Source organism: Capra hircus, chromosome 20 (assembly GCF_001704415.2).
Source record: "Capra hircus breed San Clemente chromosome 20, ASM170441v1, whole genome shotgun sequence".
NCBI lineage: Eukaryota > Metazoa > Chordata > Mammalia > Artiodactyla > Bovidae > Capra > Capra hircus.
The window spans coordinates 56,538,966-56,559,358 of record NC_030827.1 but is presented as its reverse complement, the minus strand read 5'-3'; the positions used below and the strand labels follow the sequence as shown (position 1 = coordinate 56,559,358).

At 44.1% G+C, this 20,393-nt stretch overlaps 1 long non-coding RNA gene across 1 annotated transcript in view; it reads right to left on the bottom strand.

Moving 5' to 3' along the window:
• Positions 1–20,393, bottom strand: part of FAM134B — a 156,196-nt gene that overhangs the window by 47,710 nt on the left and 88,093 nt on the right. The window lies entirely within an intron of this gene.

Here is a 20,393-nt window from a genome sequence, read left to right as displayed (position 1 = left end):
GGCAAAGTAAGGCCACAAGTAAGATCTAATTATTAAGAAACAATATATTTTCTTTAGATGAGTGCACCCCAGGGTTCACTGCAGCACTGTTTACAATAGCCATGTAAACAACCACATTTAGGACATGACCTCAATGTCATCTGCAGATGACTGAGTAAAGTAGACGTGGTACATACATCCAATGGAGTATTACTCAGGCATACAAAATAATGAAATAATGCTGCTTGCAGCAAGATGGATGGACCTAAACATTGTGTGAAGTACGTCAGAGAAAGACAAGTGTCATATGATATCACTTATATATGAAACCTAAAAAAATTGTACAAATGAACTTATTCACAAAACAGAAATAGTCACAGATGTAGAAAACAAACTATAGTTACCAAAGGGGAAGGGGGAAGGGACAAACTGGGGAGATTAGGGCTGACATATACACAGCGTGTGTGTGTGCATGCGTGCTAAGTCACTTCCGGTGTGTCTGACTTGGTGAGACTATGGACTGTAGCCCGCCAGGCTCCTCTGTCCATAGGATTCTCCAGGCAAGAACACTGAAGCAGGTTGCCGTGCTCTCCTCCAGGGCATCTTCCCGACCCAGGAATCAAACCCACGTCTCTTTCGTCTTCCGCACTGGCAGGCAGGTTCTTTACCACGAGCACCACCTGGGAAGCCCAATATACACACTACTATATGCAAAATACATAGCTAATAAAACCCACTGCATAGCACAGGGAACTCAACTCAATACTTTGTAATGACCTATATAGGAAAATAATCTAAAAAAGAGTGGATATATGTATAACTGATTCACCTTGCTGTACCCCTGAAACTAACATAACATTGTAAACCAACCATATTCCAATAAAAACTAATTTTAAAAATAAAAACAAAATGGTACACTTTTTTTAGTATTTATTTATTTTTAAAATTAATTAATTTATTCTAATTGGAAGCTAATTACCCCACAATATTGTGGTGGTCTCTGCCATACATTGACATGAGTCAGCCACAGGTGTACATGTGTCTACCATCCTGAACCCCTTTCCCACCTCCCTCCCCATCCCATCCCTCTGGGTTGTCCCAGTGCACTAGCTTTGAGCGGCCTGTTTCATGCATCAAACTTGGACTGGTGATCTATTTCACATAAGGTAATATACATGTTTCAATGCTATTCTCTCAAATCACCCCACCCTCGCATTCTCCCACAGAGTCCAAAAGTCTGTTCTTTATATCAGTGTCTCTTTTGCTGTCTCACATACAGGGTCGTCATTACCGTCTTTCTAAATTCCATATATATGCATTAATACACTATATTGGTGCTCTTCTTCTCTGACTTACTTCACTCTGTATAATAGGCTCCAGTTTCATCCACCTAATTAGAACTGATTCAAATGAATTTTTTAAACAGCTAAGTAATATTCCCCTGTGTATATGTAAAACGGTACACTTCTCAAAATATGTGTTCCATTGTCACAGGATTAGTCATAGGTATTCCCAGCAATATCTCTATATTCAATGTACACTTAATAGTCATAAGTCTCTGAAGTGATTTCTAGAGTATAATGAAGAGTGGAAACAAATATTGTCTACTTTCTTTGAGGAGTATTAGCTATTTTGTGACAGAAGCATGTTGCAATTCAAGACAATCCTTTAGTATTCCACACAAGACCTAAAGTTTTAGACTTCAGAGGCTAAGAGTAAGTTGCTGCAGTTACTCAAATACATAATTCAAATACTGTTGACCTTGGAAGAAAACAGTCATAAGCAGAGTTCTGAAGATCAGGGTATGCCCGAGCCTCCCAGGATTGGCGCAATGTGCTGTGTTAAAAATTCCAGGTCTAATGAAGTGAAAAAATCATGAGAATATTACCCATGCAACTATTTCCCTTGATCAACCACAATGCTAATTCTATGTTCTAATTCTCTAACAATTCTATCTCATTAATTTTTACCTTTTAAAAATTCTTATAAGTTCCTCTTGTACTAATTTCTTGAATATCTATGTATAGCTGTTGCTGAACTCAGCTGTGGATGACTACAGAACTGACCACTAGATCCCTGAAACCAGTCTCACAGTTTTAAAGGACAATTAACTGATCAGTGTAAGAAGTGAATTACTCATCACTATCATAAAATATCTTCTTTAATTTCCTTTAACATTACCTCCTTTAAGCATGCCTTCGTGCATTTTTGAATTTCTTGCTCCAACTGTAAACTCCCCTTTCAGGATATTTGTGTTAATTTCTGAAATTCACAGGAGTGAGGAGGGAGAAAGTAATGGCACAGATAACAAACTCCAGGGTGCAGAACACATGGCAAGGCTTCCTCGCCCCAAAAGACACCTGTGGTCCTGCAGGGGATTAGGATGCCCAGGGTCCCCTTGTCATTACCAATTCAAAGTCTACTGGGTGCCCGAATTTAAGGTCTCACAGAATACAAACATGGGAAAGACCCCGAACGGCCACGAAAGCCATCCAACACTTTCAGACACTGGAACTGGGGCCCAGCAGTGAGATGAGCTGCTGGGGCCAGAGCCAGCAACAGCCTCCAGTCCTGAGGGCTCTTCTCATTCTTCCGGCTGAACAGATGGCAGAGCCTCTCATTCCGGCAAAAGGGCACCCAGACGGCCAGACACGTGTACAGTTCAAGTTCTCTTATACCCATACTCTTTTGAAATTCATATGTGTTTAATTTTAGTAGTATATTTTAAGCGAACATTTCCATTTTCTCTTGCTGTTTAATCACACAGTATTATGGCCTAAGAAAATAAATGCCATTTCAAAGCTAAATGTCCACTTTTCTTTTTTAAAAAAATTAAAAAAAAATTTTTTTTTTTTTTTAAACTTCGGCTGCACTGTGTCCCTATTATGGTGTTTGGGCTTCTCTAGCTTCTGCACTTGGCCTTAGTTGCTTTGCAGCACATTGGAACTTAGCTCCCTGCTGCTGCTAAGTCACTTCAGTCGTGTCTGACTCTGTGCAACCCCACAGACGGCAGCCCACCAGGCTCCCCCGTCCCTGGGATTCTCCAGGCAAGAACACTGGAGTGGGTTGCCATTTCCTTCTCCAATGCATGAAAGTGAAAAGTGAAAATGAAGTCTCTCAGTCGTGTCCAACTCTTAGCTACCCCATGGACTGGAGCCCACCAGGCTCCTCCGTCCATGGGATTTTCCAGGCAAGAATACTGGAGTGGGGTGCCTTCTCCGTTAGCTCCCTGACCAGGGGTCAAATGGGTGTCCCTGATTACAAGGCAGATTCTTAACCACTGGACTGCCAGGGATGTCCTTTTCCACTTTTCTTAATGCACTTTTTCTCTCCACACAATCACTGGTCTGAGAGCTTTGTTTTCCCCATCATTCCTACAGCGGTGTGGACTGAGACTCTGGAACTTTCAGAATCAAGAGGAGGGGCCCTCCCTCTCCTGGAAGTTACTGGGCAATATTAGGATGAGTGGCTAAGAAATGGTGGTGGTGGTGGTGGTGGTGGGAGGAGGTGGTTGTCACTGGTAGAGAGAAAATTACTAAGAGGGGTGGGTTGCCTCTTTGCTGAACTGACCTAACAAAATTCTTGCTGAAGGCTGGCCAGGTGATGAGACATGAGGGATTTGGTTAGGTATTGGTAGGTGGTTTAGTCGCTAAGTTGTGTCCAATTCTTGTGACCTCATGGACTGTAGCCCTCCAGGCTCCTCTGTCCATGGGATTCTCCAGGAGAGACTACTGGAGTGGGTTGCCATGCCCTTCTCCAGGGGATCTTCCTGACCCACGGACTGAACCTGGGTCTCTTCTGTCTCCTGCATTGGTAGCCAGGTTCTTTACCATTAGTGCCACCTGGGACAATACATGACATGAGACAGTCAACACTTTATTATAAAATAGGCTTTGTGTTAGATGGCGTTGGGCTTCCCTGGTGGCATAGGTGGTAAAGGATCTGCCTGCAATACAAGAGACCGGGGTTCAGTTCCTGAATTGGGAAGATCCTCTGAAGGAGGACATGCCAACCCACTCCAGTATTCTTGTCTGGAGAATTCCAGGGACAGAGAAGCCTGGCAGGCTATGGTCCATGGGGGTTGCCAAGAATCAGACATGACGGAGCGACTACTGTTTTATTTTTATTTTTTAGATGATGTTGCCCAAATGTAGGCTCATGGAAGTGTTCTGAGCACATATAAGATTGGCTCAGCTAAACTGCAATGTTCAGTAGAGTAGGTGTATTAATGCATTTTTGACTTACAACATTTTCAACTTACAATGGGTTTATCAGGATGTAACTCTATCATAACCTGAGGAAGCTTTGAGTCCTGTCACCCACTAGCTGTGATGCACCAAAGCTGCTTCTGATCTGCTCATGAAAACTCTTACCATTTCTTACCACCCCACATCCAGTGCTGTGAAGGAGGTAGCTTGCATTAGCCATGGCATGGAAACTGGCAAATGCTACATATCAGCTGCTATTCCCTACTGACAGTTGCTAGAAATGTACCCACACAAAACTGCCTACTAGACATCTGAGTCTGTGTTAAATTAATTAAGTAGGGACGCCATCAAATCCAGGTGGTTCTAAGGCCTGAGAAGCCTACGTAATACAGTCATACCCTGAGCCTACAAATGCTCCAAGGTTAAGAAACATAAGAACAGCTAATCACATACATCCAGCCAGGATTTCCCAAATAAGGGCAACCACTTAGTTCAGTTCAGTCACTTAGTCATGTTCAACTCCTTTCAAACCCACGAACTGCAGCACACCAGGCTTCTCTGTCCATCACCAACCAACTCCTGAACCTTGCTCAAACTGATGTCCATTGAGTCAGTGATACCATCCAACCATCTCATCCTGTCTTTGCTTCTCTTCCTGCTTTCAATCTTTCCCAGCATCAGGGTCTTTTCCAGTGAGTCAGTTCCTTACATCAGGTGGCCTAAGTACTGGAGTTTCAGCTTCAGCATCCATCCTTCCAATGAATATTCAGGACTGATTTCCTTTAGGATTGACTGGTTGGATCTCCTTGCAGTCTAAGGGACTCTCAAGACTCTTCTCCAACACCACAGTTCAAAAGCATCAATTCTTCAGTGCTCAGCTTTCTGTATAGTCCACCTCTCATATCCATACATGACTACTGGAAAATTCATAGCTTTGACTAGAAAGACCTTTGTCAGCAACCACTTAGGCTAACGCCAATCAGATGATTTCCTCTCTCTGCTTCTGTGTCTTCTCTATAAAAGACTCATTTGTCCCCAGTTCCCGCCAACGGAGCATCCTAACCACTTCTGGTTTGGTGCTGCCAGGTTCAAATTGACTTTTTTTGTCAAATAAACTCTTTAAATGCTTAATATGCCTCAGTGTATCTTTTAAAACCTGGAATTCCCACAAACATCTCTAAAAACAAGTCCAGAGAGGACCCACCGTCTCTCAGCAACTGGCTCTCCCTTATCCTTTCCTGTTTCTCCTCTTCTTGTTTTTTCTTTCTTTAGAAAAATCATTTCCCATATCATTCTCAATCTTATTTTTATGATGCATTTTCTTCATAAAATTTAGCAACATCTCCGTGGATCTTCACTACTTGTTGACATGCCAGTTATCTGAATCCCTCCTTCCCAACTAGCAGATACCCTGGGATCTTAGCTTCTTGTTCATTAGTGTTTCTCAACAATAGTACAGAGTGTGGTAGACCTAGCTCCTAGAACAGCACATACCATATTATCTTAGGGTGATAGTTAGTATTAGTTACATCAGTACGTGAAGAAATGTTCCAAATGGTCAACTAAGACAAAAACATGGGGATTATATTCATTCTTCCCTCTCTGACACCAGCCAGGGGAGACTTCTCACTAAGTACTATCTACTCTAACACGTGAGCTGTATTTGTAACCACCCTGGAGGCTATGCCCGCTGTACTTATTGTCCTACTTCAGTCCAGCATCATCTGTTGTTTCTGTAGAACCCACCAAATGTTTGTGATCAAGCACCCCTAGCAGGACACACTCTCCAAATCCATGAGGACTTCATCTTCATATATATTTTGATATACATACATGACTTGCAAATACTTTATGTATTACATACATCATATGTAAAATAAAAACACATAGAGATAAAATAAATACAGGCATTCTTTATAATTGCAACCCCCCAAAAAAACAAACTAGAGGCTTATCAGCAAGGGGTTAATTATATTTTGGTACAATGAAATCTTATGATAAAAAGGATGAGATTATAAAAATCTTTCCATAATATAGTCAGCTTTAAAAAAGAGACTAGAAAACAAAATGTATAGCCTCCCACTGATGTAAAAATATACATCAATATATTGAGTTATATATTGATGAAAATATCTGAACAAAGATATGAATGAAGAAAGGGAAACTAGGAGACAAGGGGAAGAGGACGGGGGAGGGGAGAGAAAGGAAAAATGTTTCAAAGGACCTATACTGAGCTATTAATTGTGGGGGGTTTTTTCCAGCTTAAGAAAACAATAAATTTTCACTTGTATTCTTTTTGCCTGTTTTTCAGCAACAAATACAAATGGTTCATCTGATAAGAAAATGTTCTTAAAATAGGAAAAAGAAAAAAAGGTTACTTTTAAGTGGAAGGGAAAAAATTTTCTGTGGTTTCCTGTCACTAAAGGAAAAAAAAAAAAAAATCTATATTCTTTCAGTTGAGAAACAAGGCTCCAGGACTTTTTCCCACAAGCCAGACCAGAAACAGTTCACATCTATAAGCAGCTGGCTGTTCAGAAAAAGATTCGTGCTGACTGAAAGAACGAGAGAAAGAAAACAGAAGCAAGCCCTCCCTCCACTCACTGACTTGAGAGGACAAGAATTCCCCTTCTCCACCTTCTTCATGCGTGCATGTTAAGTCGCTTCAGTTGTGTCCGACTCTTTGTGATCCCATGGACTATAGCCCAGTAACCTGCCAGGCTCCTCTGTCCATGGGATCCTCCAGGCAAGAACACTGGAGTGGGTTTGCCATGCCCTCCTCTTCCCGACCCAGGGATCAAACCTGTGTCTCTCACGTCTCCTGTATTGGCAGGCGGATTCTTTACCACTAGCACCACCTGAGAATCCCACTGAAGACTTTCAATGCATATTCTTCATAGAAGAAGGTGGTGTTGCCAACACAGAAACTATTTCCCATGAGAAGTCAGCATATACATTATGCACTTTGCAAAAGTGGAATAAGGATGTCAATTAGCATCAAAGCCAATGCATTTCTGGAACAAAGTGGAAAAGGATATCTTTCTCCTCTTAGATTAAAAAGAAATAAAAGGCTCAAATGACTATACACGTATACCATGTGAATGTCATCCAGTAGTGATGATCTGATGAACAGTCATAACATCTTACACTGAGAGATGGTACCTGTCTCTTGCTTTCTGGTTGGTGGAGTCATACTGAGACTTGTCCTAGATCTGTGGCTTTCCAAGTGAGGAAAAAAAAAACACAAAAAACCCTATTTTCCCTAAATGCTGTTATGACAAAGCTTCATATATAAAACATACAACCCAAAAGAGTGATTCAGGATTAACTGGGGGCAGGGCACTGAGAGGTGGACTCGATTCTACACAAGGCAGCCCCCGAACTGAGTCCTTGGAAATCCAGAGTTGCATGAGATGCAGATGGAAAACTGTGACCAGGATCATCTGGACAGCCAGGAAGAGAAAGTGGGAATCTTTTTTTTCTCAGTTGCTTCTTATAATAATTAGGACAGAATCAACCCAGCTGACTGGATAAAGAAGGCTGAGCGCAGAAAAAAATGATGCTTTCAACCTGTGGTGTTGGAGAAGACTCCTGAGAGGCCCTTGGACAGCAAGGAGATCAAACCAGTCAATCCTAAAGAAAATCAACTCTGAATATTCATTGGAAGGACTGATGCTGAAGCTGAAGCTCTAATACTTTGGCCACCTGATGTGAAGAGTCAACTCATTGGAAAGGACCCTGATGCTGGGAGGACTGAAGGCAAAAGGAGAAGGGGGTGACAGAGGATGAGATGGTTAGATAGCATCACCCACTCAGTGGACATGAATCTGAGCAAACTCAGGAAGACAGTGGAAGACAGAGGAACTTGGTGCGTCCACGGGGGTCACAGAGTCAGACACAACTTAGCAATTGAACAACAACTCAGTTACCCATTTAATTTTTTTTTAAGCTTAGAGTTATGAAGCATTTTCCTCAAATTTCTTTTCATCCAAACATAGTTGGTACTCTGTAACCAACAACATGGAGCCTCTGAGGTCCTGTCCTCCAGCTTTCTGGTCAACCTCCTCCTTCCTTTTGCTGGAGGTACCACTGTAGTCATCCTATTTCCCGGCATGGGACAGTCCTCATTTTCACCTCTTGTCCTGGTATAATCAATAACAGACCCCTTGCACTCTCATCAGTGTTCCTGTTTAGGTCATCAGTTGTAGGATAACCCAACATGTTAGCACATTCATACTTGTTAGAACTTCCATGCCGCTAATTTATGCTCAATTCTTGTTTTGATTACCGCATAATTTGTTACTATCTCAACAGGGATGCCCCTCAACTGGAGCCAACTCTGTGCCACAGATCATTCAGTTTACCTAGGGAATGCCTCTCACACCTTTCCAGTCTGGTCCATACCACATGCATCTTCTGACTTGTCATCGTGGACTGAACTGCATCCTTTCCTTAAAAAGATACTGCTGGAGGGAAGCTGTCTGGAAACTGTGGTTTGGACATTTGTGGATGCAGCTGCCCCAGGGATGAAGGAGGAGCCAGCACTCAGGAGTGGAAGGATCAAACTATGGGAGAAGAATCAGTGAATGGCTGAAGGGAAAAGGGGGTGAAGGAGCAGAGAGAAGTTTCGGGGTAGGGAAAAGGGAGGAAGCACAATGAGAGACCCAACAGCCCCCAAGAGGTGAGTCTTATGCCAGTGCGTCTTGCTCATGCTGATCTCTGTGGGGCTGTATCTGATGCTCTGAAGTTTAAATCAAAATCTTTTTATTGATGTATATTTGATTTACCATGTTGTGTTAGTTTCAGATGTACAGCAAAGTGATTCACTTATATATATATATATATAAAATACATATATATACATCTGTGTATATACATATATACATAATGTTCTTGTCCAGATTCTTTTGCATTAGAGGTTATTACAAGATTCTGAATATAGTTCACTGTGCTATACAGTAATAGATCCTTGCTTCTTGTTGTTGTTGCTCAATCACGAAGTCGTGTCCACGTCTTTGCCACCCCATGGACTGCAGCATGCCAGGCACCCTTGTCCTTCACTCTCTCCAGAAGTTTGCTCAGACTCATATCGACTGAGTCAATGATGCCATCCAACAATCTCATTCTCTGTCATCCCCTTCTTTTGCCTTCAGTCTTTCCTAGCATCAGGGTCTCTTCCAATGAGTCAGCTCTTTGCATTAGGTGGCCAAACCTTCAGCTTCAGCATCAGTCCTTCCAATGAATGTTCAGGGGTTGATTTCCTTTAGGATTGACTGGTTTGATCACCCTGCAGTCTGGTTTGATCTCCTCCAGCGCCACAAGTCAAAAGCATCAATTCTTTGGTGCTTAGCCAGAATCTTTATCATCAGGCTCCCACATCCATACGTGGAAGCTAGAAAAACCATAGCTTTGGCTTATGTGTTTCTTAATAAAAGTTCATTATGTGTTGTTAAATTTTAAATTGTGATATTAAGGAGTGAATGACCATTTGAACCTATGAGGGAAAGTGTAAACAATACAAGTAACCATTTGCCGATTCATTCAGCAGATTCACGGTGGGGTGATGGCAGTTGGGGAGGAGCAAGAAAGGGATGGTGAATTCGGGGCACAGGAGTAGCCTCAGGAGACTGGAAAGGAAGAGGAGGCTGCCTGGCAACTGCTTAAGGAAGAGCGAGGAGAAGAGGGCTCCGGGAAACCAGCCAGGTGCTGGGAACTCGTGAGTCACATCACCCTGTCTCACTGGCTTGGGTTGTGTGTCCATGTGTCATTTCAGTTCAGTTCAGTTTAGTCGCTCAGTCATGTCCGACTCTTTGCGACCCCATGAATTGCATGCAGCATGCCAGGCCTCCCTGTCCATCACCATCTCCTGGAGTCCACCCAAACTTATGTCCATTGAGTTGGTGATGCCATCCAACCATCTCATCCTCTGTTGTCCCCTTCTCCTCCTGACCTCAGTCTTTCCCAGCATCAGGGTCTTTGCAAATGAGTCAGCTCTTTGCATCAGGTGGCCAATGTATTGGAGTTTCAGCTTCAACTAACCCTTCCAATGAACACCCAGGACTGATCTCCTTTAGGATGGACTGGTAGGATCTCCTTGCAGTCCAAGGGACTCTCAAGAGTCTTCTCCAACACCACAGTTCAAAAGCATCAATTCTTCAGCCCTCAGCTTTCTTTATAGTCCAACTCTCACATCCATACATGATCACTGGTGTATCATTTACTGAGACCCATTTCAATGCACTTAACAGGGTCTCTCCAAAGTCCTATTTGTGACTGCTTCTCCAAGGACCTATTGTCAATGGTGACTGGTTTCATTCCCACTTACTTCCTCATGCCTTCTTTAGAACATTGGTGATGCTCTTCTCTATCAGAAGGGTTATTTCTTTATCTCTTCTCCCTCCCATCCTTTTCAAACTCCTCCCCTCCCAACTGTATAAAACTCCAGCAGGAGTTACAGACATGATAGAAATCAAATTCCCAAGGTTTGCAATGTCACTATTGGTTCAAGCTTCCCTTCACAGAATAATCCTGAAGAATAACAATCCTGTTTCTGAATAATCTTGCATGCTTATTGAAAGCTCCTTTCTCAGGCTTTATGTGTATTTCAGGGGTTAAAAGTCCTTGACAGAGAATCTTTGGTTCCAAGAAAGTTAGGACAAATAGCTGTAAGAGAGAAAGAACTCTGGCAGGTCTTACTGCTCTTAGTAAACATAAGGAAATGGAAAATTTCTAAAGCCACAAATTGTAGAGACAGAGGTTTTTGTGGATGGTAAAGCCTGGAGTGACTCAAACAAGAGTGGCACACAGCTCAAGCCAAAACTTATCTCTTGCACTTAAAAATACATTGTAGAGAGCACCGGGTTGAGCTCCCTGGGTCATACAGCAAATTCCCACTGGCTATCCATTTTACATATGGTAATGAGCATATTAAAAAGCAGAGACATAACTTTGCCAACAAAGGTCCATATAGTCAAAGCTGTGGCTTTTCCAGTAGTCGTGTATGGATGTGAGAGTTGGACTGTAAAGAAAGCTGAGCACCGGAGAACTGATATTTTTGAACTGTGGTGTTGGAGAAGACTCTTGAGAGTCCCTTGGACTGAAAGGAGATCAAAACAATCAATCCTAAAGGAAATCAGTCCTGAATATTCACTGGAAGCACTGATGCTGAAGCTGAAGCTCCAATACTTTGGTCACCTGATGCGAAGAACTGACTCATGGGAAAAGACCCGGATGCTGGGAAAGATTGAAGGCAAAAGAAGGGGACAACAGAGGATGAGATGGTTGGATGGCATCACTGACTCAATGGACATCAGTTTGAGCAAGCTTCAGGAGCTGGTGATGGACAGGAAAGCCTGGCGTGCTGCAGTCCATGGGGTCACAGAATCAGACATGACTGAGCCACTGAACTGAACATATCCGTTTCTACGCTCCTCTCTCAATTCGTCCCGTTCTCTCCTTCCCCAGTGTCCACAAGTCTGTTCTCTATATCTGCATCTGACCCAATTAAAAGTTAATTAATTAATTAAAAAAACACAATGAAAAACAGAGGGTAATTACAACCTTTGTTTAACCAAGGATTATGTAACACTTTCATCTGTAAATCTTCTTTATCACATGTTGCTAAGTCAGTGTTAAAAAGTAGTTTTCATTCCTTAAATAGCACCTGATAAGATGCTTCTTGGTTGTACATTTACCCAGTATTTGGTGGAGAAGCCAAACTGAAATGGAGACTATCCAGCTCCATAGCCTTGTACTAGTTAATCATTATTAGCTTTGAGGGTATGGGCTGGGACCAGAGAATCCCATTCAAGTCCCATTTCACCACGCATCAACTGACACCCTTGTGACCTTGGCTGGATGAGTTCCACCAGCTGCCCAGGCCTTGGGGAGGGCTGAGAGATCTCAGACACTGAAAGAACCTCCCCTCCAGGTAACTGCGTTTCCGGGAATGTTCTCCAGGCCTGGCTAGCATCCGATGGCCTCCAGGCATTTCTGGAGATGAATCCAGAAATGTTTGCTACAAGAAAAGCTGGGTATCGGCTGGTCTTGTTCAGTCGCTCAGTCGTGTCTCACTCTGCAACCCCATGAACTGCAATACACCAGGGTTCCCTGTCCTTTGCTATCACCTGGAGTTTGCTCAAATTCATGTCCTTTGAGTCAGTGATGCCATCCAACCATCTCATCCTCTGCCATCCCCTTCTCCTCCTGCCTTCAATCTTTCCCAGCATCAGGGTCTTTTTCAATGAGTCAGTCATTTAAATTGGAGAAGGAAATGGCAACCCACTCCAGTGTTCTTGCCTGGAGAATCCCAGGGATGGGGGAGCCTGGTGGGCTGCTGTCCATCGGGTTGCACAGAGTCGGACATGACTGATGCGACTTAGCAGCAGTCATTCAAATCAGGTGGCCCAAGTATTGGAGCCTCAGCTTCAGCATCAGTCCTTCCAAAGAATATTCAGGGCTGACTTCTTTTAGGATGGACTAGCTTGATCTCCTTACTGTCTCGAGTCTTCTTCAACACCACAGTTCAGTTCAGTTCAGTTCAGTCACTCAGTCGTGTCCGACTCTTTGCAACCCCATGAATCACAGCACGCCAGGCCTCCCTGTCCATCACCATCTCCTGGAGTTCACTCAGACTCACGTCCATCGAGTCCGTGATGCCATCCAGCCATCTCATCCTCGGTCGTCCCCTTCTCCTCCTGCCCCCAGTCCCTCCCAGCATCAGAGTCTTTTCCAATGAGTCAGCTCTTCGCATGAGGTGGCCAAAGTACTGGAGTTTCAGCTTTAGCATCATTCCTTCCAAAGAAATCCCAGGGTTGATCTCCTTCAGAATGGACTGGTTGGATCTCCTTTCAGGCCAAGGGACTCTCAAGAGTCTTCTCCAGCACCACAGTTCAAAAGCATCAATTCTTCGGCGCTCAGCCTTCTTTATGGTCCAACTCTCACATCTGTACACGACTGCTGGAAAAACGACAACTTTGACTAGACGGACCTTGGTCTCTTGCTGGTCTTCATCAGTGAAGAGAGCCTTCACTAACAGATCGCCAGTCCAGGTTTGATGCATGAGACTGGGCTGGTGCTCAGGGTTGGTGCACTGGGATGACCCAGAGGGATGGGATGGGGAGGGAGGTGGAAGGGAGGTTCAGGATGGGGAACACATGTACACCCACCGCTGATTCATGTCAATGTATGGCAAAAACCACCACAATATTGTAAAGTAATTAGCCTCCAATTAATTTTTTTTTTTTTTAAAGAGAGAACCTTCATTGCAGAGACCCATATCTGCTTCTCATGGCAGGGTGGCTCCTTCCAGTAAACTATAGGACCAGCATCTCCTTATCACCTCAGCCACTGTCTGCCCACCTGATAATAAACCTGGCCTCTCAGAAACGCAGTATCTCTCCTTCTGGCCACCTCAAGGTTCCAGATAAGGCAGCCCTGAGTGAGTCCGTTTCTAGCAGGCATGAGTAAAGCCCTCTCAGTGACTGGCAAAAAAGCAATGCGTTTTAAAAACCCAATGAAACAAATCCAAAAGGTGAACCTGAAGGAAGCCTTAGCAGAGAAACTGGGTCCATTGAGACTGACAGGGCAGGGACTTCCCCGGTCATCCAGTGGTTAAGCCTTCGCCCTACAAGGCTGGGGGTGTGGATTCCATCCCAGGTTGGGGAGCTAAGATTCCACATGCTTCATGGCCCAAATACCAAAACATAAAACAGAAGCAATACTGTAAGGAATTCAATAAAGACTTTTAAAAAATGGTCCACATTAAAAAAAAAAATCTTAAAAAAAAAAACAAAAACAAAAACAAAAAACGGACAGGGTTCATCTCTGATCTCCAGCCTCTAGAATGATTCCCCATGAGGGGCTTCCCCCGGGACCCAGCCCCTCACTCCTAGAAGCATAACAAGCGTGTTTTATTTTAATAACCTTTTCATTTGGGAATGATTTGAGATTTACAGAAGAGCTGCCAAGATAGTACCCAGAGCCCCTGCCCACACCCCCACTTAGATTCCCGTGGGTTAACATCTTATGTTACCACGGCACGTCCATCAGAACTACACGCCAGCATCAGTAGATGACTATGAACACCAGATTTTATTTTTAGTTTCTTCCACTAATGTGCTTTTTCTCTTCCAGGATCCCATCGGGGCATCAGAGTACATTCAATCATGATACCCCCTGAGCTTCTGTGGTCCAGGAGAGCTGCTCCTCTTCCCTTGGTTTCCTACCTAGACACATTTTTTGTGTATTTTTTTTATGACCACGCTGCACGGCATGTGGAACTTCCCGAACTAGGGATCAAACCAGGGCCTCTTGCCGTGGCAGCACAGGGTCTTGACTGCTGAGCCATCAGGGAAGTTCCTTTACCTTGACAGTTGTGAGGAGTACTTCGTAGCTATCAGGTAATTTTATAGGATGCCCTCAGTCTGGATCTTTCTGATATTTGTTTCATGAGTCGACTGAGGTTATGGATTTCCCTGGTGGCTCAGCTGGGTAAAGAATCCGCCTGCAATGCAGGAGACCAGGGTTCGATCCCTGCGTTGGGAAAAATCCCCTAGAGAAGGGAAAGACTACCCACTCCAGTATTCTGGCCTGGAGAATTCCAAGGACTGTATAGTCCATGAGGTCACAGAGAGTCAGACACGACTGAGTGACTTTCACTATGGATTTGGGGGCAAGACAACGCCGGAGGAGAAGGGCCCTTCCCATCACACTGGGGCTTTCCTGATGTCCACATGACTTCTCCCTGGTGACAGTCACTTGATCACTGAGATTACACAGCGTGGCTGCCAGGTTTCCCCATTGCAAAGTTATCGCTTTTCTCTTTCCATACTCTGGTCTTGGAAAGCAACTCCAAGTCCCATCCACATTCAGGGGGAGGGAGGTGGTGCCCAAGAGACACAGCTCACCCCCTGAAGGCAGGGGGAGCAATTTCAACTCTTCAGAATTCTTCTGGAAGGAAGACTTGCCTTTTTCCTCCTTCCCTCACTGACTCATCAATTCATGTATGTCAATCAGGGCGGACTCACGAGCACTCAGAGCGTGTACGTGCATGTATGTCAGTCGCTCAGTCAAGTCTGACTGTGACCCCATGGACCATACCGAGTCAGGCTCTTCTGTCCACGGAATTCTCCAGGCAAGAATACTGGAGTGGGTTGCCATTCCCTTCTCCAGGGGATCTTCATGACCCCGGGATCCAGCCCTAGGTCTCCTGCGTTGCAGGCAGACTCTTTTACCATTTGAGCCACCAGGGAAGCCACAAGCCAGTTGCTATATGATGGACTTTTTGGTTGTGCAAACTGTTCAGCTGCCAACCCTGCCCACCCTGCCCTCTTCCACGGCTCCTCCTCAGCCCCTTAAGAGGCCTAGAGAGGCCACCTCTTTGCTCCCCCCTTGACTGGCCCAGCTCAGCCCTCACTCTCCAGCTGGGCTTAGGATCAACCACAGTCCTGAACCCCCCTCCCCAACATCATCTTGCTTCCTTCCCACTCAGTGTAAGCACCAGCCAAGGGATGATATGGAGACTGAACTCAGAAGTCAGAGATGGGCAGACATGGGAGCAAAAGCCTGAGCTCCACACGTGCATGTCCATTTCCACGGACATGGGTGATGTGGGGGCGCTGTGTGTGCCCCCCTGAGGGGTAACACCGGCCATGAACAGTGTCCTGGGAGGTGAGCCATCTGCACACCAGCGCGTTCTTACGAAACCATGACCACCTGCTATTTTTTCCTTACTCTCATAAAACGTCCAGGTTTGTAACCAAGTTCAGATTTCCTTTCCACGTGTGCCATGCGTCCTGACGTTTCATGTGTCTTTCCTATTTTGAGTACAGAGGAAGTCCACAGTTTAAAAATGGAAAGGAGACTTGGCTTCTTCACCTGTGCCTACTTTTAGCATCAAAACCATGGCAACATCATACACATAGTTCATCATACGTTTTCACAGCAGATTTATTCTGCCAGGGACGGCTCTCTGATCTGCTTATTTAAAACCAATGCGAATTTTATATCAAACTTGACTTAACACATGACAATGAAATCCTACACTGTACTGAAAGCTGGAGAGGCCCATGAGAGGTGAAGATGCCCCCGACCCAGCTTCTGTGTTCATCAAGAGCAATAAGAGTGTACACACCGCCATGGTCCTAAGTCAGCAAAGAGCAAGGAATGGGCAGTGTCAGGGGCTGGAACAGAGGCCAGGAAGCCACATGTCTTCCCACACCAGCCTCGATGGGTGTGCAAGTAGGAACACCACGTTTCCACATGTCTTCCAGGGTAAGCAGGGGGTCCACTTCTCCTCCCATCAAGTGCAGCTGCTGTCACAGAAGGGGTTCACAGGGAGGCGCCCCAACAATGAGAAATAGCTGTTCCTGGGGTCTCTGTGATGACACAGGAATACAAACCAGAAGGGCAAAACTGGTTCCTCTAGGGGCATCGGCCTGAAAAGTAGGCTTCACTGCATGCGTGCCCACAGGCCCCCAAACAGGCACAGTTCTTTAAAACATGCTTTGCTGCATTGTGCTAGGAATTATCCCTCTAAAAGATTATTTCAAGCTGGAGAAGACTCTTGAGAGTCCCTTGGACTCCAAGGAGATCAAGCCAGTCCATCCTAAAGAAAACCCTGAATTTTCTTTGGAAGGACTGATGCTGAAGCTGAAGGTCCAATCCTTTGGCCACCTGAGGTAAAGAACTGACTCACTGGAAAAGACCCTGATGCTGGAAAAGATTGAAGGCAGGAGGAGAAGGGGTGACAGAGGATGAGATGGTTGGATGGCATCACTGACTCAAAGGGCATGAGTTTGAGCAAGCATGAGGGACAGGGAAGCCAGGCATGCTGCAGTCCATGGGGTCACAAAGAGTCGGACATGACTTGGCGACTGAACAACGACAACAAATCCCTCCAAACGAGGAGTTGTCACATGTCCGTAATCTGTCACAGACCAGGGCTGTGCGTTCAACTTTAAAATTTTGAATAGAAAAGCATTAGGAGAGGAAGAATGACTGAAATGACACCGATCAATGCTGGTCTGGGAAGCTTTTAGATGTCACAGCTGTTGCCTGATTGATAGGGTGGGTAAAAATAATAATCACACTAATTAAAGAGGTGGGTAAAAAATAATAACACAAATTAAAGAGAAAGACATTTATCACAGATTTCTTAATTATTTTGGGGTGTGCAACTTCACAGCTTAAGCGGCTGTGTTATCGTAATATAAGCTAAGCAAAAATTTCTCCAAAAAGCAATATACTAGCACATGGATCTCTGTTCAATGTTATGTGGCAGCCTGGATGGGAAGGGAGTTTGGAGAGAAATGGATACATGCATATGTGTGGCTGAGTCCCTTCGCTGTCCAGCTGAAACTATCACAATATTGTTAATCAGCTATACCCCAGTACAAAATAAAAAGTTTTAAGAAAATTACTAAGTATTTGTGTGCCAAAGATGGAGCCATGCGGTCCTCCAGAGATGGGGGTTGTGGGAAGGGAATTGGGCGAAGGTGGACAAAAGTACAAACTTTCAGTTCTAAGATAAACAAGTCCTGGGGATGTAACATATAGCATGGTCACTATAGCTAATTACACTATATTGTATATTTGAAAGTTGCTAAGAAAGTAAACCTTAACAATTCTCATCACACACAAAAAAAGGGTAGCTGGGGGCTGCCCTGGTAGTCCAGTGTTTAAGACTCTGTGCTCCCAGGTTTGACCCCTGGCCAGGGAAGTAGATCCCACGTGCCGCAACTAAGAGTTCACGTGCCGAAACTAAAGATCTCCAGGGCCACACCTAAGACTTGGTGCAGCCAAACAAATAAGTGATGAACGAATATTAAAAAAAAAACAAAACTGCAACTATACGGTTGCTGTCGTTTAGTCGCTAAATCGTGTCCGACTCTTTTGTGACCCTATGACCTACAGCCCACCAGACTCCTATCAGTAGGATTCTCCAGGCAAGAACACGGGAAGGTTGCCATTTCTTCCTCCAGGGGATCTTCCCGACCCAGGGGCTGAACCTGAGTCTTCTCCTTGACAGGTAGATTCTTTACCACTGAGCCACCAGGGAAGTCCAACTGTATGGCAACGGATGTTAACCTTGTTTTGTAATATGTATTTGTACTCAATAATTACCTTATACACCTGAAACTTATACAAAGTTGTATGGTAATTATATCTCAATAAAACGGGAGGGGGAGGGATAAAAATAGAATGAAAAAGTGACGGACTGAAATAGCTGTTTACAGCTTGGATCAATTTCCGTGACTTTAGTCCTCTATCACAACTCAGGAAAGAAAATAACTTGTTCTGGAAAACGTGTTAAGGCCAAAAAGTGGCCCTCATTTTAATAAAATTGACTTGAAGGGAGAAGAGGAAAAACAGCATTTTGAAACTAAATATGCATAAGATATTATGCAAATGAGTTGTGATTTTATATCTATCAACATAGTGAGCTAACAGTGATTTCACAATTACTACAAGTCAAAAACTGGACCCTCTCTATTTACATTCCAGGAAGCTGACGTGGGCAACGTGGCCTGAAACTTTTCCTGGATCTTGGCGATGGAAAGGAGAGCCAACACACATTCAAGGTGCCCTTATGTTGCATACGAATTGTATTTTGAATGGAAGGAGAAATCATCAAAATAGTCCTGGCTGCTGCATGAAGATCCCTCTTCAGGGTTAAGAGGAAGTGCGGGGGTCAGTCAGGGTAAGATCTGGCCCAGGTCCAAGGGGGTCACAGAGGGGGGGTCTAGGTCACATTCTGGAGATGGAGCCAAGCAGGTTTCCTTATGGACTAAAGTTGTGAAATATGAATAAGGTGAAACCATGTATGACTTCAGTCTATACACCTGACCCCCATGAAGTCCTTAAAAGCATGTCTTTGAAAAATCGCTAATGGCCTAGGATACCCAACATCTTAAAAAAGCCTGGAGAACTTTTCTGCAAAATGGCCCCATACTAAACATTTTCAAATCTGTGGGCCATATGGTGTCTATCACAGCTAATCAACTCCACTACTGTAGCTCAGTTTTCCAGTAGTCATGTATGAAAGTGAGAGCTGGACCGTAAAGAAGGCTGAGCATTGAAGAATTGATGCTTTCCAACTGTGGTGCTGGAGAAGCTCCTTGGGAGTTCCTTGGACATCGAGGAGATCAAAGCAGTCAATCCGAAAGGAAATTAACCCTGAATATTCACTGGAGGGACTGATGCTGAAGCTGAGGCTCCAATACTTTGGTCACCTGATTCGAAGAGTTGACTCACTGGAAAAGACCCTGATGCTGGGAAAGACTGAAGGCAAATGGAGAAGGGGATGGCAAAGGATGAGATGGTTAAACAGCATCACAAACTCAATGGACATGAATTCGAGAAAACTTGGGGAGATAGTGAAGGACAGGGAAGCCTAGTGCGCTGCAGTTCATGGGGTCACAAAGAGTCAAGTACGATTTAATGACTAAACAACTGTAGCTCAGACAATACGTAAAGGAATGAATATAGGCCATGGTTGGCAAACCTCTGTTTTCTAAACACACCCCCACCACCAGTTAGAGTATGTGGTATTTTTAATTGATTAACGAAAACCAACAGGAAGGAACTGTTGGAAGGAACCCAATATTTATAGCAATGATCTCTACGGTTTCTATTTTCTTTTGTGATTTTCAAGTATTTTCAAAAAGTTCCCCACATGGATATATGTAGTCAGATAAAAACCTAGCCCCCAAAAGTGTGAAATTCTACCTTTACAAATCTACAAGGAAAAAACAAAGTCAGGATACTGTATTTTGGTGTCCTGTCATTGATCACACTTTCAAAAGGAGATTTTTTTTTTAATATAAAAATACTTATGGAAAAGGTCATCAGTAAATAAATTCTAAATCTGTAGATGACAAGAAAATAACCTGTCATGCTTCCTAGAACTGGAGAGAGCCTGTGTGAGGAACAAGGAAGGCTGTTTTTCACTGCATTGGCTGAGTCCCTGGAAAAGATTGCATCTTGACTTAGCAGCTGGATGGTGTGCAGTTCAGGTAAATATTGTGTTGCTATGACCGAAATCGTCCTGCCATGTGGGTCACCCTGTCATATAATTAGTCTCTTATCATATCAGGTGCAAATCAAAGCCATAGCAGTCGCTGTTAATGTGGTAAATGAACAAACCAGAAACCCTCTCTTCCTGGATCCGCCTCTGATTTGAACAAGCCCACCCTGGTGGCTCAGACG